Consider the following 10,120-nt stretch of genomic DNA (forward strand, 5'->3'; position numbering starts at 1 on the left):
AGACTCTTAGGAAAACATTATTTCTATGATACCAAAACATGATAAGGAAGGATACAAGAAGAGTGAAAATTATAGACCAATTTACATTATGAACACAAACAGAAAAATGTTTAATAGGGCTGGAGAGATTGCTCAATGGTTAAAGGAGCATACTTGCAAAGCCTGACAGCCTGGGTTTGATTTTCCGATATCCATGTAAAGTCAGGCACACAAAATGTTGCATGTGTCTGGAGTTCATTTGCAGTGGCAGGAAGCCCTGGTGCACATTAACTCACTGTTTCTTTGTTTGCCTCTTTCTTTTTCCCTCCCCCTCTTAAACAAATAAATAATTTTTAAATGCTCAATAAAATTATTGCAAATTAAATTCAAGAACACCTTAAGGAGGTTATACCCCATAATCAAGATGATTTCCCTTCAGGGATACAAGTTTGGTTCAACATAAAATAAAATAAAGTAAAATACTATAAAAAAAAGTTATAAATTAAGGAACAAATCAAAGGATATATTAAACTTGGTAATTGCAAATAGAGTTGATTATAGTTAGATGTGATATTTATTCTCATTCCTGGAAAAGAAACTAAGAAGCAGAATTTATAATTTTCATATCCACAGGAAACAAAACATATGAGTTCTTTTAAAAAACTACATTAATCTAAAAGTTTTAGAAAGGAGTAAGGGATACATATAAAAAATAATGTACCAAAGTTAAATTTGATTAATATCAGCATGGCTGCAAGAATATTTTTAAATGTATTAATAAAATTTACTACATTGTAATTTTTTAATATTTGATTTTTATTTATTTGACAGAAAAAGAGAGAGAATGGGCACACCAGGGCCTCCAGCCACTGATAACAAACTCCAAATGCTTGTGCCCCTTTGTGCATCAGGCTAATATGGGTCCTGGGGAATTGAACCTGGGTCCTTTGGCTTTGCAGGCAAATACCTTAACCACTAAGCCATCCCTCCAGTCCTACATTGTAATTTAATGGAGAAGAAGTAGTAGGATATACCATTTACTATCATAGTAGTTCATAGCAAATTAGGAATAGATGACAACTTTTTAATGATAAATTAATTAATTAATTAAGGCTAAGTAACCTTACTCACTTAATATTAAAATGTCAAGATAATTCACATTAAAATCTAAAGATTAATGGTTAGTATCGAGGTGAGGTCCTAGGTTCAACACTCAGCATTGCAAAAAAAAAACAATTGAGATAAAATGTTTACTTGTATCAAGATTTTTTATTTTGGGCTGGAGAGATGGCTTAGTGGTTAAGGTGCATGCCTGCAAAGCGTAAGGACCCAGATTCAATTCTCCAGGTCCCACATAAGCCAGATGTACATGACGGTGCATTTGTCTGGAGTTTGTTTGCGGTGGCTGGGGGCCCTGGTATGCCCATTTTCACTTTCTCATCTCTCTCTCTCTCTCTCTCTCTCTCTCTTTCTCTCTCTCTGTGTATCTAAATCAATCAATCAATCAATAAAAATAAAATCTTTAAAAAAGATCTTTTATTTAATTTTTATTTATTTATTAGAAAGACAGTGAGATAGAATGAGCACAACATGGCCTCTAGGCACTGCAAATGAACTCCAGATGCATATGCTACCTTGTGCATCTGGCTTACATGGGTTCTGTGGAGTTGAACCTGGGTCCTTAGACTTCACAGGCTAGCACCTTAACTGCTAAACCATATCTCAGTCCCTTTATCAAGATCTTTAATGCCATATTATGATAAAGGAAGTAATAGCAGTTCAATTAAGTCATGTAAAAGAAAAGAAGCAAACTCAACTAGAAAAAGAAAAACTGTAGAAATTTATTTGAATTAAGAAGCACAGCTTCTGTTAAATTTATGCTGTGGAATGAATAATTATGCATGCATGGTTTTTGGTGTGACTTTGTTTTAGTTCTGAACCACATGGATTACTGCTACATAAGCATTGAACCCCATTCTGACACTTCAAAACTGACCAAAGAGCACTACAACAGTGACGTCTAGCTCTTTAAAAAGAAAAAAAAAAAAAGAACTGGGTCATTTTCTAGGCCTGACCTGGCAGACCTCACTGAGAAGAGCTGCTCTCCCCACACCAACCGTGGTGTGCTGCCAGAGCCTTGCCATCAGTCGCTGACAGGAGTTGCTTACCCTTGAGGCCTCAGGCCCTTCTGGCACAGTATGTTTATTTTATATTTGCACTCTTACCAGATCACTTTCTTTTCTCGGGTTCTTTGTCTAAGGCTTCTCCATTAAGTGATCTTCATTAAGGAGAGAGCAGGGAGAAAGCCTCAAGACTAGAGGACTTGTTCAGTTAAGATGAACCCTGTGAAACAAATACAGAGTTATTTCATAACATCACTAGTTCTTCAGTGGTCTTCATTTCCTTCCTCCCCCTCCTCAAGGCTACTATAAGTAAGATGTATTGACATCATACTCATGAGATAACTTTGACTTGTCAAATAGATGGTGATAAATGTTGATATAAACACGGTTTCCTCATCTTGAAGATCCCATCATTATTCTGTGAATTGCTAGATATTAGTATAGTTCTATTTTCACTTTAAAAAAAGTCACGGATCATGAGTGCTCTTAAATACCTGTTGTGTGCTGAGGTATCAAAGTTGTTCTTTCTGAGTCCCAAGTCAATGTGTATTGTGTGTCACAAGCCCTACTATGGAGTGTCCCTACACTGGGGCTAAACACATCTGAATTCCCTTGAACTTTACCCGGCTACTCTTTGTACAGTGACTACAAGGCTTCCTTATGGCTAAGAGAAAACTGGAGCGTGTACATTATTGAAGAAGAACAGATCTTTCTCTATTTGTTCAAGAGAGAATTAAGAGCAATGGTTACTCCAAAATCTGAAGCCAAAGAGCCAGAATAAACCTATGCTTGTCACCTAGATATAAGATGGAAATTAACACTTGCTATAATCAGAAATATATTACAAAAACAATTTAAATATTTCAGGCAAAAGTTTGAAAAGTTTCTTTTGATGTAACTAAAATTCTCACTACATCCAATTTCATCCACCTTCAGGCATTGCTACATAAACCTGCCAGTATAATTAATGTATCTCACTCTTGTTATTCCTTAGCCTTACTAAATATGGACACAACAGTGATGCAGGTCCTTAAAAGAAGCAAATGCTACTACTCTGGAGGGATTAAGTTCTGTCCTTCCATTTTCTTCTGCTTAAGGTGCTATGGGCCTTCATACGATTGCATGCACAAGAAAAAGCAAAAACAACTAGCCCCACTGAATGCTCAGCTCCCAAAAGGGCAATTGAGCAAAATGCACTTCCCCTAAATATTAGGAAATATTTTACTGCAGTAAAATACCCCCCAGGGGGGTGGAGAGATGGCTTAGGGGCTAAGTGCTTGCCTGTGGCCCTGGTTAGAGGCTTGATTCCCCAGGACCCATGTAAGCCAGATGCAAAAGGGGGCACACACATCTGGAGTTCGGTTACAGTGGCTGGAGGCCCTGTCACACTCATTCTCTCTCTCTTTATCTGCCTCTTTCTCTCTCTGTCTGTTGCTGTCAAATAATAAAAATAAACAACTTTTTTTATAACACCATAGATTATAGATTGCTGGTAAAATGACATTTTCAGTGTTTAACTGTGACTATTATGTTGTATTCCTATGCCATTCTGCAAAGTCATTATAAAACTTTTTACTCATTTGGGCTTTTCATCATCCCACTATTCTTTATGTCTAAAAGTTGTAAATAAGCTAGAAATGATAAATGGTGGATTCAGAAGGTTTATACATTTACCTAGGCTATTCCTTGGTGTGTGGACTAAAATGCTATGTGAACCTCAACCTCAGGGCTGGTGAGGTGGTTTAGCAATTAAAGTGCTTACTTGAATTCAACTTGAGCACTAAAGGCAGAACATTCTTTCTTCCACTATCATCTGCTATTACATGGATGTTTCTCATCACTTAAGCTGACCTCAAAATTTCTCTATCTCCTTATCTCCAAATCCTTTTTATTTCTACCTCATTTCAGTCTGACAGCTCTGTATTGTTCCACCTCAAAGATTAACTCACAAGGCTCTCTCCACCTAATCCACTCTTCATGCTCTGTTTCCTCCAGTGTGAGGAATCATTGTTTTTCATCATTGTACCACCTCAGGCTTCTCAACTTCTTCTCTTTCATCATAGTACACAAGTTACTGTCTCAGCTTATCCCTTTGTATTGCTCACAGGCTCATTTTGTGCCAACAACCTTAGGAATTGAACTCTATACTTTCCACAGAGTTAAAAATCCATCTTTCCCCCTCCCTCCCACCCCATAATCTTCACTATTCCTCAAAATTCTCAGGATGGTGCTGATTGGCCCATATAGAATTATTGTGATTTTAGTTCAATTTCAGCAATCTTTTTTTTCTCCTTGTTGACTCAAAATCATGTCCCCAAAGAGATTTTAAATTTACTTTTCTCTCTTCATTCTCCCAGAGCCAGTGTGGCCTCTTTTAAGTCCAGGGGCAAATTATTTTAACTTAAAAAAATTTTAACTTCTTTCACCAATAAACTATGACTGTTCATCATAGGAACACTTTCCTGATGCATGCAGACAGGTCCACCTGACCCTCTTCCCCCACAGGCCAGTGAACTTGAGATAGGGGATGGGGAGAAGAGCCCAAAACAGGCCGGTTCATGAGGAAGCAGGTGCTAGTCTTTCACAATGTGTGGACATGCTAGCATGGATTATGAAAGCCATTAATGCATCTTTGTCAGTGTCCGCCCCAGACCTTCATAGAGAGTACAGCAGACCAGATGCACATGAATGTTGACAGTTAATGGTGACAGACCTCAAGTGGTAACTCACTGCTTTGGGAATGTACATATAGTCTGCTCTTCTTGTTTCCTGGATGAAATTCTTTTCCCCTTATTTTCTATGACGGTCCAGTGCTGCTGCTGGGATTAGGCTCCATCTGCTGTTATGCTAGCTTTCTTAGTGATGCTTCCTTCAGAACGCTCCTTTAACATTTCAGCTGTGTTCCTGGACATTTCCAACAAACTATCTGCAATTGAACCATTGCACTGAAGTCTGGATCTGGGGGAGAAAGACAATGGCATTAGGAAATTCTCATGTGTAATGTCCTCACACACACTGTTGGAAACTAATGCTTAAGTAACAAGAGCAAATGCAGCTCTCTTAACTGATCTTAGTGTTTTGATCTTTAATCTCATAGAAAATGTTGTCATACCTTTTGCATCATCAAGAGTTGCACAGTAGCCATATGTGTAAACCCTAATCCTAACTCTAACCTTAATCTTTAACATCCTCTGTTCCTTAGCAAGTTTGATGTTGGCATGGGGTACATGTGACCTTATCTCAAAAAGAAATACATAGCGCTTTCAATCAACTTTCTCACTCTTTATAATATGGAAAAATTGCTTTTTCATTTTTTATTCACTTTCAATACTAAAATTTAAAGGAGACTAGTAAAAGATACTGACTTTAAAAAGAAATGGATGTGAAGAAATAATGATTAATAGGCCCAGGATTGGATAGGAGGAATAACTTCAGATCTTCTATAGTGCAGTGGGATAGATATGGTTAAGTACTAGTGGAATGTTTTTAAAAAGCTGGTGAGAATGATTTTGAATGTTTCCAAGAAGACAGTTCATGTCTGAGATAGCAAATATACCAGTTACCTGATCTGATCACTTGATTGTACACATTTATTAAAATGTTACATAGTGACATTTTCCTGTGTGCACAAATAGTAATATTCTGCCCAATAGTATATACCTTAGCTATGACTTATAGTAACTCAAATTGGAAAAAAAAAACCCACATCTAATAGAGTAGTTTATGGCTTTTGCCTTAATTTCATTACCAGCTTTTGCATTCTTAACTAGTTGTGTTCTTTTCACCCTAGTTGAAGCTACTCTCAAAAGCAACGTTCCAAGAACTTTGTTTCTAAAATGATAGCATGAGATCCATCTTACAGTGAAACAAAGGTATAATTGGAAAAAACTATTTTTTGTTTTGTTTTTGGTTTTTCAAGGTAGGGTCTCACTCTAGCCTAGGCTGACCTGGAATTTGCTATCTAGTCTCAGGCTAGCCTTGAGATTATAATGATCCTCCTACCTCAGCCTCCTAAATACTGGGATTACAGGCTTGTGCCACAACATCTGGCAGTAAAAATTATTTTTAAAAATATATTTATTTATTTATTTGAGAGTGACAGACAGAGAGAAAGAGGCAGATTGAGAGAGAATGGTCGTGCCAGGGCCTCCAGCCACTGCAAATGAACTCCAGACGCACCCCCTTGTACATCTGGCTAACGTGGGTCCTGGGGAATCGAGCCTCGAACCAGGGTTCTTAGGCTTCACAGGCAAGCGCTTAACCGCTAAGCCATCTCTCCAGCCCAGTAAAAATTATTTTTAAAAATCCACAACCAACCAATATGTTTGGAAATGTGTGTAAGAGATGATAAATAACCATGAAGTGTTCAGTCATTCTTCCTGCCTCTCCCTGTTCAGCATGGGGGGGGGGGGTAATTCCATTCTAAGCAGGTGGAGCCAATTACATGAACTCCCACTAGCTGTCAGGCAAGGGGCAGAATGCCAGCATTTATTAAACATCCCAGGTAAAATTTGGAAAGGCTGTATTCTAATTGACTACACAAAACTCTAGAAACTCCTTTTTTCACTTTGTACCTCTTAGGGCAGAAGTTTAGCCCAGGTGGGACTGGCTGAGAAGACAGATGCCCTGACTGCTCTTATTCCCACCCTCTTGTATGAAGAGCAAACCAAAAAGACCATAGTCTCTCAGCATGTTTAATTTTATTTTCCCTTACTGAAGAAACAGGCCTTTAAAGCAGTGAGGTCTAAATGTCTTTATCAAGGTATGAATTTTATTTGTAATAGAGCATGGAGGAGTTCAAGCATAAAGGTGCTTCTAAAAACAGTAGAGGTGTTTGTAGGCAACAAAAGTGGTAGTCATAAAATTGGTGCTAGTAATAATTGGCCTATGAGGACAAGGAAAATGTATATCAGATGAAAATTGCTCCTGGGGCCTGGGCAATTTTCCACCTACCTCTAAAATAAAGCTCAAATTTAATTGCACTAAACACTGGAACAATTTATGTCCAAGGGTATTGTGAAAACAGTCATCCAGAAATTATAGCAGTTTAATTTCTGAGTGGAGGAATGGAAAGAAAACAGTCTAAGAGAACCCTGCTGAGACCACTGTTATCACAGGTAAATATTTCTAAATAGAAAATGTTATAGTTTGTCTGAAACGTCCCTCAGAAGTCCATGTGTTTAAGATTAAGTGTACAATATAACAGTGTACACAGGTCAGGCCTTTGGGAAGTGACTTAATCATGAGGATTCTAATCTTGTCAATGGGTTCATAGTGCTTAATGGGAGACGTTGGGAACTTTAGAAGGTGGGGATTTATGATACTCTTAATTGTTAACTTGACTAAAGTTAGAGTCAGCCAATAGATTAAAGCACACATTTAGGTTTGTCCATGAGGACATTTCCAGAAAGGATTTACTGAGTAATGAAAACTCACGCTGAATGTGGGTGGTTTGAGTTGGGAACCCAGCAGGGGAAAAAAAAAATTGAAAAATGAGATATTCCAGGTATGGTGGTTTGAATCAGATGTCCCTATAAACTCATGTGTTCCAAATGCTTGGTACCGAGTTGATGGCACTTGGGAGGTGGAGCTTTGCTGGAGGTGGTGTGTAGTTGGGGGCAGGCTTACAGGTGTTTTAGCCAGCTCCCCTTTGCCAGAGATTGATCCACTTTCCTGTTCCAGTTCTCTACCTGCTGTGGCAGAGGTAATGTGCAGCTTCTACTTATGCCATGATTTCACCTGCCCTTATGAAATTTTCCCTCAAGACTATGAGCCGAAATAGAAACTTTCTTCCCATCAGTTGCTTTTCATCAGGTGCTTTGTTCCAGCAATATCAAGGTAATTACAGCAGAAAATTGGTACCAAAAGATTGGGGTCATTGCTTCTAGAAAGATCTGTTTGTTTCTGTTTTTTGGAACTGATCTGTGGGAGGAATGTGGAAGGATTTTGAAACAATGGATTGAAATGCCTTCCAGTGTTCTAAGTAAGACTTGACATATCATTCTGGTCAGAGAGTGGAAAGACCTACATGCAGAAATAACTGTGAAGGCTTGACTTATGAGGGAATGAAAGAGTTTGAAGCAGTTTATGTCATGATAACTTGTGTATGATTGAGTTTAGAAAAAATAGACGAGTGTGAGCAGAAGGATATGGCACAGATATAAATTAAAGTTTTAGGCTGGAAGTAACAGTCTGTTTCAGCTACAAATGTTTGAGAGATTAGTACCATTAATTTGGGCCAGGAGTTCTACACCAGGACAGCAGGAAGAATGCTGACTTTTGAAAGTAGGGAGCCCGAAGGAAAAATGCTGTAGGTGTTTCACTGCTCTTCAAGTTGGCTTTATTCTCTTCTGGATTAACAAATTTAGCCAAGCTGGTACTAAGAGAGAAAAGAAAATGCAGTAAAGTGTTATTAGATTTGCAACATGATTACTTGGAAATGGCCCCTAGACATTGTGGAGCAGGGTCCCTGAATAGAGGTCATGGGGACCAAGGCATGGATGACTCACAGGTTGCAATGCAGACCCTAGGACTGAAAATAACAGGACTATGGACTGGCTTGTCATGGTGAGCTGCTGGCTCAGCTGGAGTATTCCCAAGGCTCTAAGCAGCCCAGGTGGTGTGGTAGAATTAGAACCCCAGATATTTCTACACTTGTTACAGATATTGGATTTTGAGCTACAGGATTTGATGGTTTCCCCATATGCTTTAGATCTTACATTTGATCAAACTTTCCTTGCTCTGTCCAATGCTTCTTTGTAGTATGGATGGTTTACTCTGTGCCATTATGTGTTTTTGGTTTTATTGGCTCAGTTAAGAGACTGAACAATTAGGATGTTTTAACAGTGTTAGGATTGATAAAAACTGCAGAGACTTTTAAAACTGGACTGAATACAATGCATTTTACCTCAGTGATGGCCCTCAGTTTATGGGGGGCAATGGCAAAATGTGGTGGTTTGAATCATATGTCCCCCATAAAACTTACATGCTCTGAATTCTTGGTCTGAAACTGTTGGCAACTTTGAAGGTGATGCATTGCTGGAGAAGGTATTCTGGTGGGGGCAGACTTAGGGATGTGATAGCCAGCAGCCCCTTGCCAGGGATGGGCTCACCCTCCTGCTCTTGTTTACTTCCTGCTATGGCAGAGGTGATGTCCAGCCTCTGCTCATGCCATGCTTTCCCCTGCCATAAAGGGTTTCTCCTCAAGACTGTAAGCCAAAATTAAAACTTTCCTCCCATCAGATGCTTTGGTAGGGTGCTTTGTCCCAACAATGAAAAGGTAACCATACCACCAGGCTAGTACTTACCTTCTCCCTCCATAGTTCTTTTTCCTTTCCTTTTGCTTTCTTTTCTTTTCTTTGTTTTTGTTTCATTTTCAGTTTTTGAGGTAGGGTCTCACTCAAGCTCAGGATGACCTGGCACTAGCTTTGTAGCCTCAGGTGGCCTAGAAATCACTGCAATCCTCCTATTTCTGCCTGTGGAGCACTGGGATTGAAGATTTGCCACATCTGGCTTTCTCCATCATTCTTGATTTAGCATGAAGTGAGTAGCTCTCCTCAGCCACATGTTTCAATTGCCATGATATTCTATCCAAGCACATGAGGGCAGGTGACCATGAACTTAATCCCCTGAAACCATGAGCCAAATTAACTTTTTTCCTTCTTAAGTTGTATCTGTCAGGTGATTTTTTTCATAGTGATGAGAAAAAGAACAAGCTCTATATTTGAAGGTCAGTGAGCATGTATCCTGAAAAAACATATTTTGTTTCCATCCCTCTGTTCTTACTCTTTATCTCTTTATTATACAGGTACAATTAAGTGAGTAATTTGTTCTACCATGCTCTCTCCACCACGTTTTGCCTCACCAAGGCCCTAAAACAGTGGAGTCAAGTAATTATGGACTGAAAAATCTGAAATGTGAGGCAAACACAAACCTTTCTTCTTATTAAAGTTGTGTCTCTTGGGTATTTTGCACAATTAGTTAGAAAGCTATAAGTGGGCAATTTTGATGACAGCTAA

This window comes from Jaculus jaculus, chromosome 9 (assembly GCF_020740685.1).
Source record: "Jaculus jaculus isolate mJacJac1 chromosome 9, mJacJac1.mat.Y.cur, whole genome shotgun sequence".
In the NCBI taxonomy this organism is placed as follows: domain Eukaryota; kingdom Metazoa; phylum Chordata; class Mammalia; order Rodentia; family Dipodidae; genus Jaculus; species Jaculus jaculus.